The sequence below is a fragment of the Mytilus edulis genome, chromosome 6, assembly GCF_963676685.1.
Source record: "Mytilus edulis chromosome 6, xbMytEdul2.2, whole genome shotgun sequence".
In the NCBI taxonomy this organism is placed as follows: domain Eukaryota; kingdom Metazoa; phylum Mollusca; class Bivalvia; order Mytilida; family Mytilidae; genus Mytilus; species Mytilus edulis.
This window is the reverse complement of record NC_092349.1, coordinates 26698677-26710150: the sequence shown is the minus strand read 5'-3', so window position 1 is coordinate 26710150 and position 11474 is coordinate 26698677. Positions and strand designations below refer to the sequence as shown.

The window sequence follows — 11474 nt, the reverse complement described above, 5'->3', positions numbered from 1 at the left end:
TGTATATCTATTTAACAATTAACCATCAGATAATTACATTGTGTATTTTTTTTATTTTGTAGCTTTGGCTTAAAATTGCGATTAGTATATCTTACATGCCACATTCTCACATTCCATCAACAGGAATCTGTATTTCGGTGGTAAACTCACTCATAATGTTGGCCCTAAATGTCTTTTTTTTTTTACTGCGATGAAGTTGAGAAAATTGTCAAAACAGATCTTTAAATGTCCAATTATTTAAGTTATGAAATATTCATGACCAATTACTGCATTAGTGATGTATTTCAGACATCACAAATGTGTATGAATTTGTAAACGCCTGATTTCTGACATAATTTGGTGAGATACCTAGTTCTTTACTTTTCAACCAAAATTATAATGGTCCAGATGGCGCCACATATAAAATCATGAAATGTCTTATTTATTCTAACATTTGAATGGATTTTGCTATTGAAAAAATAAATTGAAAGCCTAAATTACATGTATTTTTTTACACTTAAAGTAGTGAAGAGATTTATCCGAAATATATCCGACTCTGTTCAAAAACAGGAGGGTTCGTGTTAATTATTCTTTGATTTTCTATGTTGTGTCTTAATACTTTTATTTGTATGTCTTTTTTCCCCTTTTATCTACGACGTTGATAGTTTGTTTTCGATCTACATGTATGAGTTTGAATGTTCCACTGGTATCTTTCATCCCTTTTTCTTTAATAACAGTTCATTAGACGTACTTTTGTATAAAAGAGGGACGAAAGATACCAAAGGCACAGTCCAACTCATAAATCGAAAATAAACTGACAACTCCATGGCTAAAAATGAAAAAGACAAACAGACACACAATAGTACACATGACACAACATAGAAAACTAAAGAATAAACAACACGAACCCCACAAAAAACTAGGGGTGATATCAGGTGCTCCGGAAGGGTAAGCAGATTCTGCTCCACATGTGTCACCCGTCGTGTTGCTTATGTTATAATATGACAATACATAATATACCTCTGTTATCGTTGTCCAAAGTGTCGTTTGATGAATGGAAGTAATTGAAAGCCGCTAACAGGGCCTTTTCATAGTTTGAATCTCCTGTGGTACCAGTGTTTAATGTAAAGATATGCTGCTTCAATTCATCTGTATTTTCCTTCGTTGCAAATGCTAAATCGTTTTCATAACATGAATGACTGGTTGACGGCATCGATGGTGTTTTTGCCTCCTTGTCAAATGAAACAAGTCCAACCTGTAAAACATGTAAGTAGTAAAAAAAATGTTCACATGTCAAAGTACTTAAACAGTTGAAAACAATTCAGAGAATGACTGAGTGTTGCTCTCTTAGAAAAGAATGAATGTTGTGTACGAGATCGATGATGACACAAAAATAAAACACAAACACAAAAGTCATATAAACCCAAATTAAAACGAAATAGCACTTTTATCGATTTCTTCATCTCATTATTATTACGTAATAGCATGAGTATATTCAGGACAGAGCATTTAATCCCCTGACCCAAAAAATAGACAAATATATGAACAAATATCATTAGACTGCCAACAATGACTGAGTACAAGCAGGTGCTGCAATATGGTTATTAATTCTGGTTTCCCAAAGCATCTAATGATATTCGCCTCTTTATAATCTAAAGGAATATGGTTATTTTCATCGTTCGTACTCCAAAATGAAAATTACTTCACATCATTGGTTGAATTTATACTATGTAGTACCTATTTTAACCAATCACAACGTTTTGGTATACACATTTTGAAAATATTATCCAGAATGCATAAGATTCTGAAACGACGAATTAACTGACTAGTACTGTAACTCTTGTTTTACAGACATGTACATATGCATACTTACTCTGTCGTTCGGTTTAAGCGTTTGAATGACGTTATTTGCTGCCTCTTTAACAATGACCATTTTTGTTTTGGCTGTTATACCAGATGGTTGTTTCATGGAGGAACTGGTGACTATTACAAGGACAACATCCTTATTTGTAGGGGAAGCTGCTGAGGCATATGAAGACCTGTCATGACAGAATTGTAAATAAAAATTCTTACACATGTATAACACCGTATATATTTTTGCCATCATCCATGTCATTTTATCTCTTCTAGATATTGCATTTAGATTAAATCTCTCAACTCCGTATTATTCTATACTAATACCTGATTGTATTGTGTGAGAAATTGTTCATGATATCACACTTCTTAGCTCTATTTTGAATAGGAGTTCTAATGATTCCTTGTTTTTTTTGTTTGCTAGCTTGATTTGTCTCTTCATAATAAACAAAATAAAGGATCCAGCTGTTGTCTGCGCTATGGTCGGGTTGTTATCGCTTTCACACATTCCCCATTTCCTTTCTCAATGTTATTGCTAAACTAATGTTGACTTGAATTAATTATATTGAGAGCATACTTTAATGTTCTAATTTGTATGTTAAAATACTTAATTACAGATATAACAATTCTATTCAAACTTGCGTGTATCTAGGATCAAAGTTTTGACAATTTTCCCAATTAGTTGCAGGATAAATAACAGATACTCCTTCTGTTGTACTGTAATGCTGCCATAAAACGTTCTTGTTTAAGTCGTAATTGTTTTTCATGGTTGCACTGATCTGATCTGTCGGATATTTTAAGTCGTCCATTACAATAGGCGAAGTTGTTACACACGCTGAACGGACGTCTACCTTAAATATAAATCGGCAAACATCGGGTTACAGTTGTTATCCATTTGTTTGATGTGTTTGAGCTTTTTTATTTTTCCATTTTATTAGGGACCGTTTTGAATTCAGTATTTTTGTGATTTTTCTCATTTTAAGTTAAAATTTTGTTTAGAACAAAATAGACTTTATTTTTTAAATGATTTTTGTTAGATGTTGGGCTAAAAAACTTATCTAAGTAAACGTATCAAATACGATCATTATATAACATAACAATGGCTATAAAACATTTTAGTATGTTCCTCATTGTTTTAACATTTTCGTGCTGTGTGAGTACAGGAAGAGAAAAAGAGTTTTAAAGGGTTTGAGCAGAATTCTGTGTTAGTTAGCTTTTTTTGAAAGTTCTACTTTAAATAATTTATTCATTGTTTTACCTTTGTTTGGAACTTTGGTATGTAGGTAAGCTGGTCTTCTGATATATCACAACATCTTGGAAGACTAGAACTATCGGTATCCGTATTAACGCTCACTATTTGATCTTTTACATCGGTCAATACTTTGTTCAATTGTGTTAACGATACATCGAGACTGGACTGAATCTGAGATAAAATATAGTGTTATAATTATACAGATTGATTGATTGATTACGTGTATCACTGTTGCCAATGCATTGACAATACCGGTACGATTTATACGAAGTAAGTATGGACGTATTTCATCCTTGGATTGAAAGATAACAAAATATCTAATTTCCAAATTGAAACTCAGAAATATCAATATCAACCTGGGAAATATAACATAAACTGTGTATAAAACATAGTACCCGTACCAGTCTTTTTTGTATGTGTAAATATCGCGGTGCATCGGACAAATATAGATACCATGGACAATGATACGAACAGCTATAATAGACCAACACACGATATTCAACAATGAACAAGCAGGAGTATACCGTATTGTAATATACAAAGGACATCATAATAATGTGTCGTATAAATATTTGATGTGTAATGTCAGCACCGACGCAATCTTTAACCAATATATTGTTTGTAAATGTAATACAATGTATGTTATTTTGGAAGAACGTATGGTATGCTCGTCAATTAAGCAAATACATCTGCATAATCGATAATTCATCATATAAAAATCTTGAAACCGTTTTTGATTGTGAATAAATCATTAACTCTTAATGCCTTCTTACCCGTTGTAACAACTGGTTTCCGGTGTCTGATTTTGTCTCATAAGGAAAACTGTTAAATTGCTCCTGATATAAAAAGAAATTACTTTACAAATGATTATTTTATCACATTTGCATTATATAACGTTTTGTTTTAGCTAATAAGAAACCGTCATTGTGTTAAAGGAGTAATGTCTTGCCTATTTCACAGTTCAAATAACTATAATCCTGACTTTTTATAACCCCTTGTGATTTTTTTGTACATTAATGAAAAACTCATCCTCCAAATGTCCACCCTTCTTTTAAAACTCTGATGAGGCAAATATAAAAGTTTAACCATTTCTCTAATCATAATTTAGCCTGCAGTTAGGCTGGTCCATTACAGTTGGAAATACAGTTCATTATAATGTCATCCATATACGAAGCAAATCATGATAAAAGACTGTATAATATATGTGTGTGGTACGATTGTCAGTTGAGGAATAATGTAAATGTAAGCAACTTTAGTTCACTTTACGACCTTGAGTAATGAGAAATTCCTACACCGGGTATAAGCTATAAAGGGTTATAAAAGGACAATCTGTTAAACAACTGAAACGAGAAACCCAAAGGAAAGATGTACGCACAAAAAAAAAAACAAAAAAAAACATATAATGATACACGGCAATTAAACCATTACTTATAATTTTCCATGTCTTGTTTCAAAACAAACTTACTGTATTTGCCACGGTTATAATAGATACAACATTGTTTAACAGGCGTTTATTTGAGTTGATCCCTTTAGTTCGTCAAATTGTTTAAGACAAAAATAAATTAGCAAGTCTTTACTGTAAAGTCCATTGTGTTGTACTATATCTAAATTGCAGTCTGACATAGAAGGCCCTATTTGTACATTCGAACATATTTCATTAACAAAACTTAACATTTTGAAATGTTTTAATTGTTTCAAAGGAGAAAAAAACATGTGTCTTCCCTTAGCTGTACATAGTTAACACCAATAACCTATTTGACCTCTCAAAAATCCTGTTTTTTCCCTAATCTGTAAATAGTTTTCACCAATACCGTCTTTGATGTTTCTCAGACTATTTGTCTCCACTTACCTGTAAATAGTTTTCACCAATACCCTCTTTGATGTTTCTCAGACTATTTGTCTCCCCTTACCTGAAAACAGTTTACACCAATACCCTCTTTGATCTTTCTTAGACTACAAAATGTATTTGTCTCCCTTTACCTGTAAATAGTTTACACCAATACCCTCTTTGATCTTTCTCAGACTATTTGTCTCCCCTTACCTGTAAATAGTTTACACCAATACCCTCTTTGATCTTTCTCAGACTATTTGTCTCCCCTTACCTGTAAAAGTTTACACCATTTCCCTCTTTGATCTTTCTCAGTTCAGCTGCTAATAAAGCGCCATCTATACTGCCAACTGCAGTTACAGTGGAACATGCAAACAATCCAATCAGAAACGTCAATATAAGAAACATGTTCACTGTTAATTTAACGCAACTAAAAACTAAAACTGTTTCCTGCAAAAGAGAAGGACAATAATTGTGACTTTCTACCAGTTTGTAGAGAAATCTTACTTATTGTTTGTGATTTTTTCGCTTTGTAATTTTCATGTAACTCCATCTGTTTCGAAACGAGCTTATATATGTTAAAAATTTTGACAGTATACAAAATTAAAATAAGGCGATGTAGACAAGCAAACGGCCTTTTGTCAATGTAAAAAATCTATACCATACTGTCTGACATAGAAGGCCCCGATATGACAAATATGAAATAATTCAAATGAAAAAAACTAGCGACCTAATTTAAAAGAAAACAGTTAACAAAAAACAAACATGACATACATAAACCAACGCCAACAGGCTTCTGAATTGGAACTATCTGATTTATTTCAGGGTTAAGATTACGAAGACAACGAGAAATTACAATTACTTGTTACAAGATGATTCCATATATACCATTTTACTCATATTCACTGGTTTAAATATCTTTTAAATGCTTTTGAATACTCTTGACTGAGAACATCTAAAAATCAAACTGACAGTCGTACTGAGAATATCTTAATATCAAACTGACTGCTGACAGTCGGACTGAAAATATCTGAATATCAAACTCACTGCTGACAGTTGGACTGAAAATATCTGAATATCAAACTGACTGCTGACTGCCGATTGGATATTGATGTTGAATCGATCGCTTTCATATACATCTAAAAATCGTAACTTATTTTTTACCTTTTTAAAATTCAATTCCAATTCAAAAAGTTTGTGTACAATATAGCAATGTGCTTTCTTATGAAATAGAATATCGTTGAAAGCATACTTTAACGGGTTGTTTTTTAATCTTATTTTAAACTTCTTTGAATTATAATATTTTGACAAAGTTCCCACTGTATTACCAAGCTTTAAAACGTGTTCATAATCATTTATAAATAATTTATCAATATTAATAAATAGGGAATAAATTCCACAACGGCTTGCCATAATTTATTTCAAAGCGGTTTAATTTATTTATTTAGCTATTTTGTCTGCGTAAATCAATTTAAAAACCATTTACCCCTATACAAATGAACATTTTATGGTTTTATAGTAGGCAAACCAAAAAAAAAAGATATATATATATTGTTGATTTTTATTAATCTTAATAAAACATGTTGAAATTAAGCAACCTTTCAACGACGGGGATCTTTTATCAAACACTTTGGAATGCCTTTCTTCATTATGCAAAGGTTATAGCTCACTAAGAACAACATATGCACATAATATAAGATTCAAATAATGTATATCTGAAAACAACACACGTTATTTACAGAAGGGCCAATGAGATGGCTCCCATCTAAATGATGTTATAGTCATTTTATTTTTTTTAAATGTATGTATATACCCTCATAAATTTGTTTATAGTTTATTGGTATAATAGTTAAATAAGTAGATCTTTTTTTTTCTGTACGGTACACCGTCAATTCGATGAAGCAATGAAAAATTGCATTCAACGTTATTCAACAAGACTGAATCGACGTGATGGTATAAGAAAAAAACTATTCTCAATTTTATGACAATACTTAGCAGTCTAATGTGTACCCTTGATCCCATACATACATGTTAATGTACCTATACCAACTGTGGTATAACAAATAGTTAAAGGAAAGGCTAAAAATAGAATAATTGATAATTCGATCTTTATATTGTTTTCGCTTCCTACTTGAACTTTGCAAATGTAAAGTCTTGTGTCCATTCTTTCCTCTAGTTTATCATTGGCTAAAGTAGATGTGGATTAAACGTCGACAATGAGACAGCAAACTAACCACAAAAATAACCAAATAAAATCTAGAAGGCAACATACAAACAAGTATTCAACCAGCCAGAGGTGTCTATGAAATAGGTCTAGCTTATAATTGAATAGACTGTGTAATGTGTATAACAGAAACAAACATTCAAAAATAGAATACAACTACTGCCGAGGCTCCCGACTAGAAAATGTGGCAGTGATACACGTGAATTTTAAGATATCAACTATCCACTTATTAATTTTTTATAATGAAAGTTGTATGTCACATAAAAGGGTTCAGATTACGACATTATACTATTTGTGGATAAAAACCCAACCATAACACCAACATAAATTCTATTGTACAGTATTTATGACAAAGTTCAAGATTACATCATAATTTGACAATATTTGTCTGGTAGATTTTGATACCATGAGTTGTTTTTAAAAGAATTACAGAACTGATTGTGCGTTATCAAAAGACGAGTTAATAAAAGCCGTTTTTACTGAAACTTTATGTTTAATCAGTCATGATACCAATCGATTGATTGATCAGTGGCAGATACATCATGAATATGCAAGGAGCTAAAAATCAACATATCAAACTGAGTCGTGCTTTAAATGTTTTCAGCCGAGAGTTTACTCATATATTTATGCCTCAGCCAACTGTTGGAGGATACTAGTTTAAAATAATGGAGATATTATCATAATAATGAAGACCATCAGGTGGCAAACTAAAGCCTTTAAACATTATATATTTCTCCAAAAACAATGTTTATGCATTATTTGCATGTAGTTGGACGCCTTCTTGTTGATTCTTTTTTATCAGAGACTCTTTCTCACTCATTATTCAAATGTCATTGTCTTGTATTGGTTTTCCATCTTGTGTTTTGTATACTGCGATAACTATCAAGAAAGCCAATTAATATTTATCAATTTACTTGTGTTTATCATCGAGAATCAAATATGACAGCGTTAATGTATTACCTGACTCTTCGGTATGGGCATTACTTATTGTTGGGGGCCGTACGTTCACTAATATAGTTGATAATTTCTGTAACAGTATCACTAGGTATCTTGGAGAGAGTTTTGTCCTTTGCTGTGATACCACATCTTCTCAATTTTAAGATTTGATAATTTTATCTTGGAATTTTAGGTCAGACCGGTTCTTGGTAGCAAGCCTAATTGTCGGTATTCGATAACATCGATCGTAAAGTTTGCCAAAAAATAAGATTATGTTTTACAAAATTAACCACTGTAAAAATTCTCCACTGTGATCGTGGAAAGTGTGACCTGGGTGAATCATTAAAACAACATTTTCGAGTGCCAATACTTAAATTTACAAATCTATATATAACCAGGGCCGTAACTAGCCTCTTCTTATCGTGAGGCAAAATATATTCACCGAGCGGAGCGAGGCGAATTTTTTTTGGCGAGGGGTCTTGGGGCCGCTCAAGGCCCCCAGAAGCTCTGAGAAAAATAACGCAAAATCGTGCATTCTGAGCGTTTCCCGGACGCTTTTTGACATTGAAACGCAATTAAGTTTTAGCTATGTTTTCTCCACAAAATTCTGGTCTCAAAGCAAAAACATAGATTCATTATAATTTAAGACTTTTACGTTTTATGGACAACATTAAAAGACCGATATGTAGAATAAAGCAAAAATCGTAGTTCTCATAATCATTAATACCGGATTTGCATGACTGTCTGTTTTCGTCTTGTATTGACTGTGCTTAGACTTTGATGATTTTTTTATGACTAGATTTAAATATAGTGACATTGCAGTATTATACTTTAAGTACTAGTACTGCTTAAGTCGACACTAGGGACCATCTTGGTATTAATGATTCTTTTATTGTTGAAGAACACTCCAGCAACTTTGACCATTGGTCATTAGTATTTTTTCTATGCATTGACTTTGTGTGTGATTAGGTTTCGTGAACATTTACTCCATATTCCTTTATTTTCTGTTAAAGGGTCTGAACATGACTTAATGCAAGTTTAAACCTTCAATGTTCAAGGTCATATGGCAATACATTATTATTATTTTTTTAAAATTATTTGATATCGGGAAATTAGTGACCTTACTTTAATGTAAACCAAGTCAGCTATCTAGTTTTATCTACAAAAAAAAAGCCAGTTTTGTATTCTTTGATATCAAGTTCAATTCTCCATTCAGAAACAATCATTTTTTGCTGTGTCTTGTCGCATCGTCTATTCTTAAAGTATTCTCTCGCACAATATCTGGACATCGGTGGGCATGCGACACTGCAAAACCACACGTTTACAAAGAAAGTCAACACTCAGACTATAGTAGGACAATAAATGAGCAAAAGACAAACCCGGGACACAGAAGTTCAAACAATAGACCATCAACTTTGAAAACTAAAAGTAAAATAGAAACATGGATCACCTCTGTTTTGTTTAGTAGTCATTTTCTCAGCACCTAAATCTTAAAAGAAAATGTACACAAGAAATAAGAATTGCAGCTAAGTTTAAAAAAATTACTTTACCTCATTTGGTGTAACTGTTGTTATCCTCACCTTTTAACGGTTGAAAAGGTGTGGGTATTTACACAACATAAATGCAGTAATAGACACCACAAATACAGTAATTTAAGTAAAAGTTATTTAATAAAGTTTAATAAAGCAACAAAACATCACACCTACGTAAAGATGGATGACTATGCATGGTCTATTTTGACACAGTTTTTGTCCTTGCAACGAACGTCTCGCGCTATTAATTTGTCTCTTTCCACAAATCGAGGAACTGATGTTGGGAATACCCGATCTAAATTTAGAATGTTATTATTCTGTAGTCAACCGTTTTACTATTACGAATGCAGACGTTCATATTATAAATAAAAATGTAATACTTTTTTCCGAAAAGAGGCCTAATCAACGATTTATACAAACAAAATTAGAATATCCTTGTTTTGTTTCATACATGTATATAATATATAACAGAAACATTATTTCGATATTATCAGCCAGTTAAGTTAAATTTTGTCAAAAGAAGGTCATAATGGCTTATGTATATCTATTTTATGGCTTCCAAATAAATGTTTTTTAAACTTGTATAAATCCGCTTATCCGTTATTTTGAACCTATGCAAGAGATTGGAAAACAGGAAGCCTTAGAGAAAACCCATTTCATTAAAACTTCATACAAGCGAAATGATAAAGCGAAATGATACTTTACCTTTAAAAAATATATATGACACTAAATCAAACGGACCTAGAAAAATCGTTATTATACGATTCATTTTGCTAATCTATATACTTATACTTGTGTTTATATCGAGTAGAATGACCGTCACAAGTTGTCTCATGTCACCCCGAAAGTTAATTTCATGGTTTCTGGTGAAAATTCGTATGAAATGATGATACAATGTATCGATTTATATTTCTTATAGTTTTGTTTTATTATTTTTTGGATGCATTTATTAAACAAGATACATGGAACATGCTTGTCGTTTTTGGTTATCGTTTTCCTAAGGTGGGACATTAAATAAGAATATATGGAATGATTGCCAATGAGACTACGCTCCAAAATAAGACCAAATGACATAGAAATTAAGAACTTTAGGTCACCATACGGCCTTCAAAATTGAGCAAAACCCATACACATAGTTTATAGCTGTAAAAGACCCCGAAATGACAAATGGGAAACAATGTACATATACACAACAACAACAAAAAATGACCGGTTGGTAATACAATTTACGTGCAAGACCACAAAAGCACAAACAAACTCTTAAAATGTTTGTTGCCAGTCATCATGAAATAGTCATTTGTTATTTGTTATTTGTTATTTGTTATTTGTTATTTGTTATTTGATATAGAATTAGAAGATATTTACAAAAGTTATTTACTTCTTACCTTTGCGTTTTAAGTTTACAATACATATAAAGTGATTTTTGTAAACATTTAAATTTTTATTACATATTAATGTATTCTGAATATCTGCTCACTGAAGTGTGATTTAACTATTCATGTAGCGGGTACATTTGCATATACATTATTTGTATGTTACGGTTAGGAAGTTTTCCGAAAGTGTTTGATTATAAAAGTATTTCCCGTTAAGGTCACCAGTCAGGGTCGTCTTCGAAATCACGAACTTTCAATTTTAGCCAAGAGATAATATAAAATTGCAGATTATGATGGGGCAGAAAAGATATCATATTTTATATTATACATGAACACTATTTTAAAGTAAAGCAATGCCATTTTAAAAGTTGTGTCGTCTGCTAAATTCCATAGAAAACCTTCCAAGGAAAGTTCAAACAGTCTTTTTCAAATGGTTAAAATCAAAAACTCAAACACATCAAACGAACAGACTCATTCTTCTTTGTTTAACGTCCAG

At 31.8% G+C, this 11474-nt stretch overlaps 1 protein-coding gene across 1 annotated transcript in view; it reads right to left on the bottom strand.

The window, feature by feature from the left end:
* The window catches only part of LOC139527426 (VWFA and cache domain-containing protein 1-like), a gene marked incomplete in the record, with an annotated part of 392016 nt that extends 382332 nt beyond the window's left edge, over positions 1-9684 (bottom strand). Inside the window, 1 exon segment of the mRNA XM_071322885.1 lies at positions 9624-9684.
* Positions 9685-11474: the final 1790 nt, after the last annotated feature.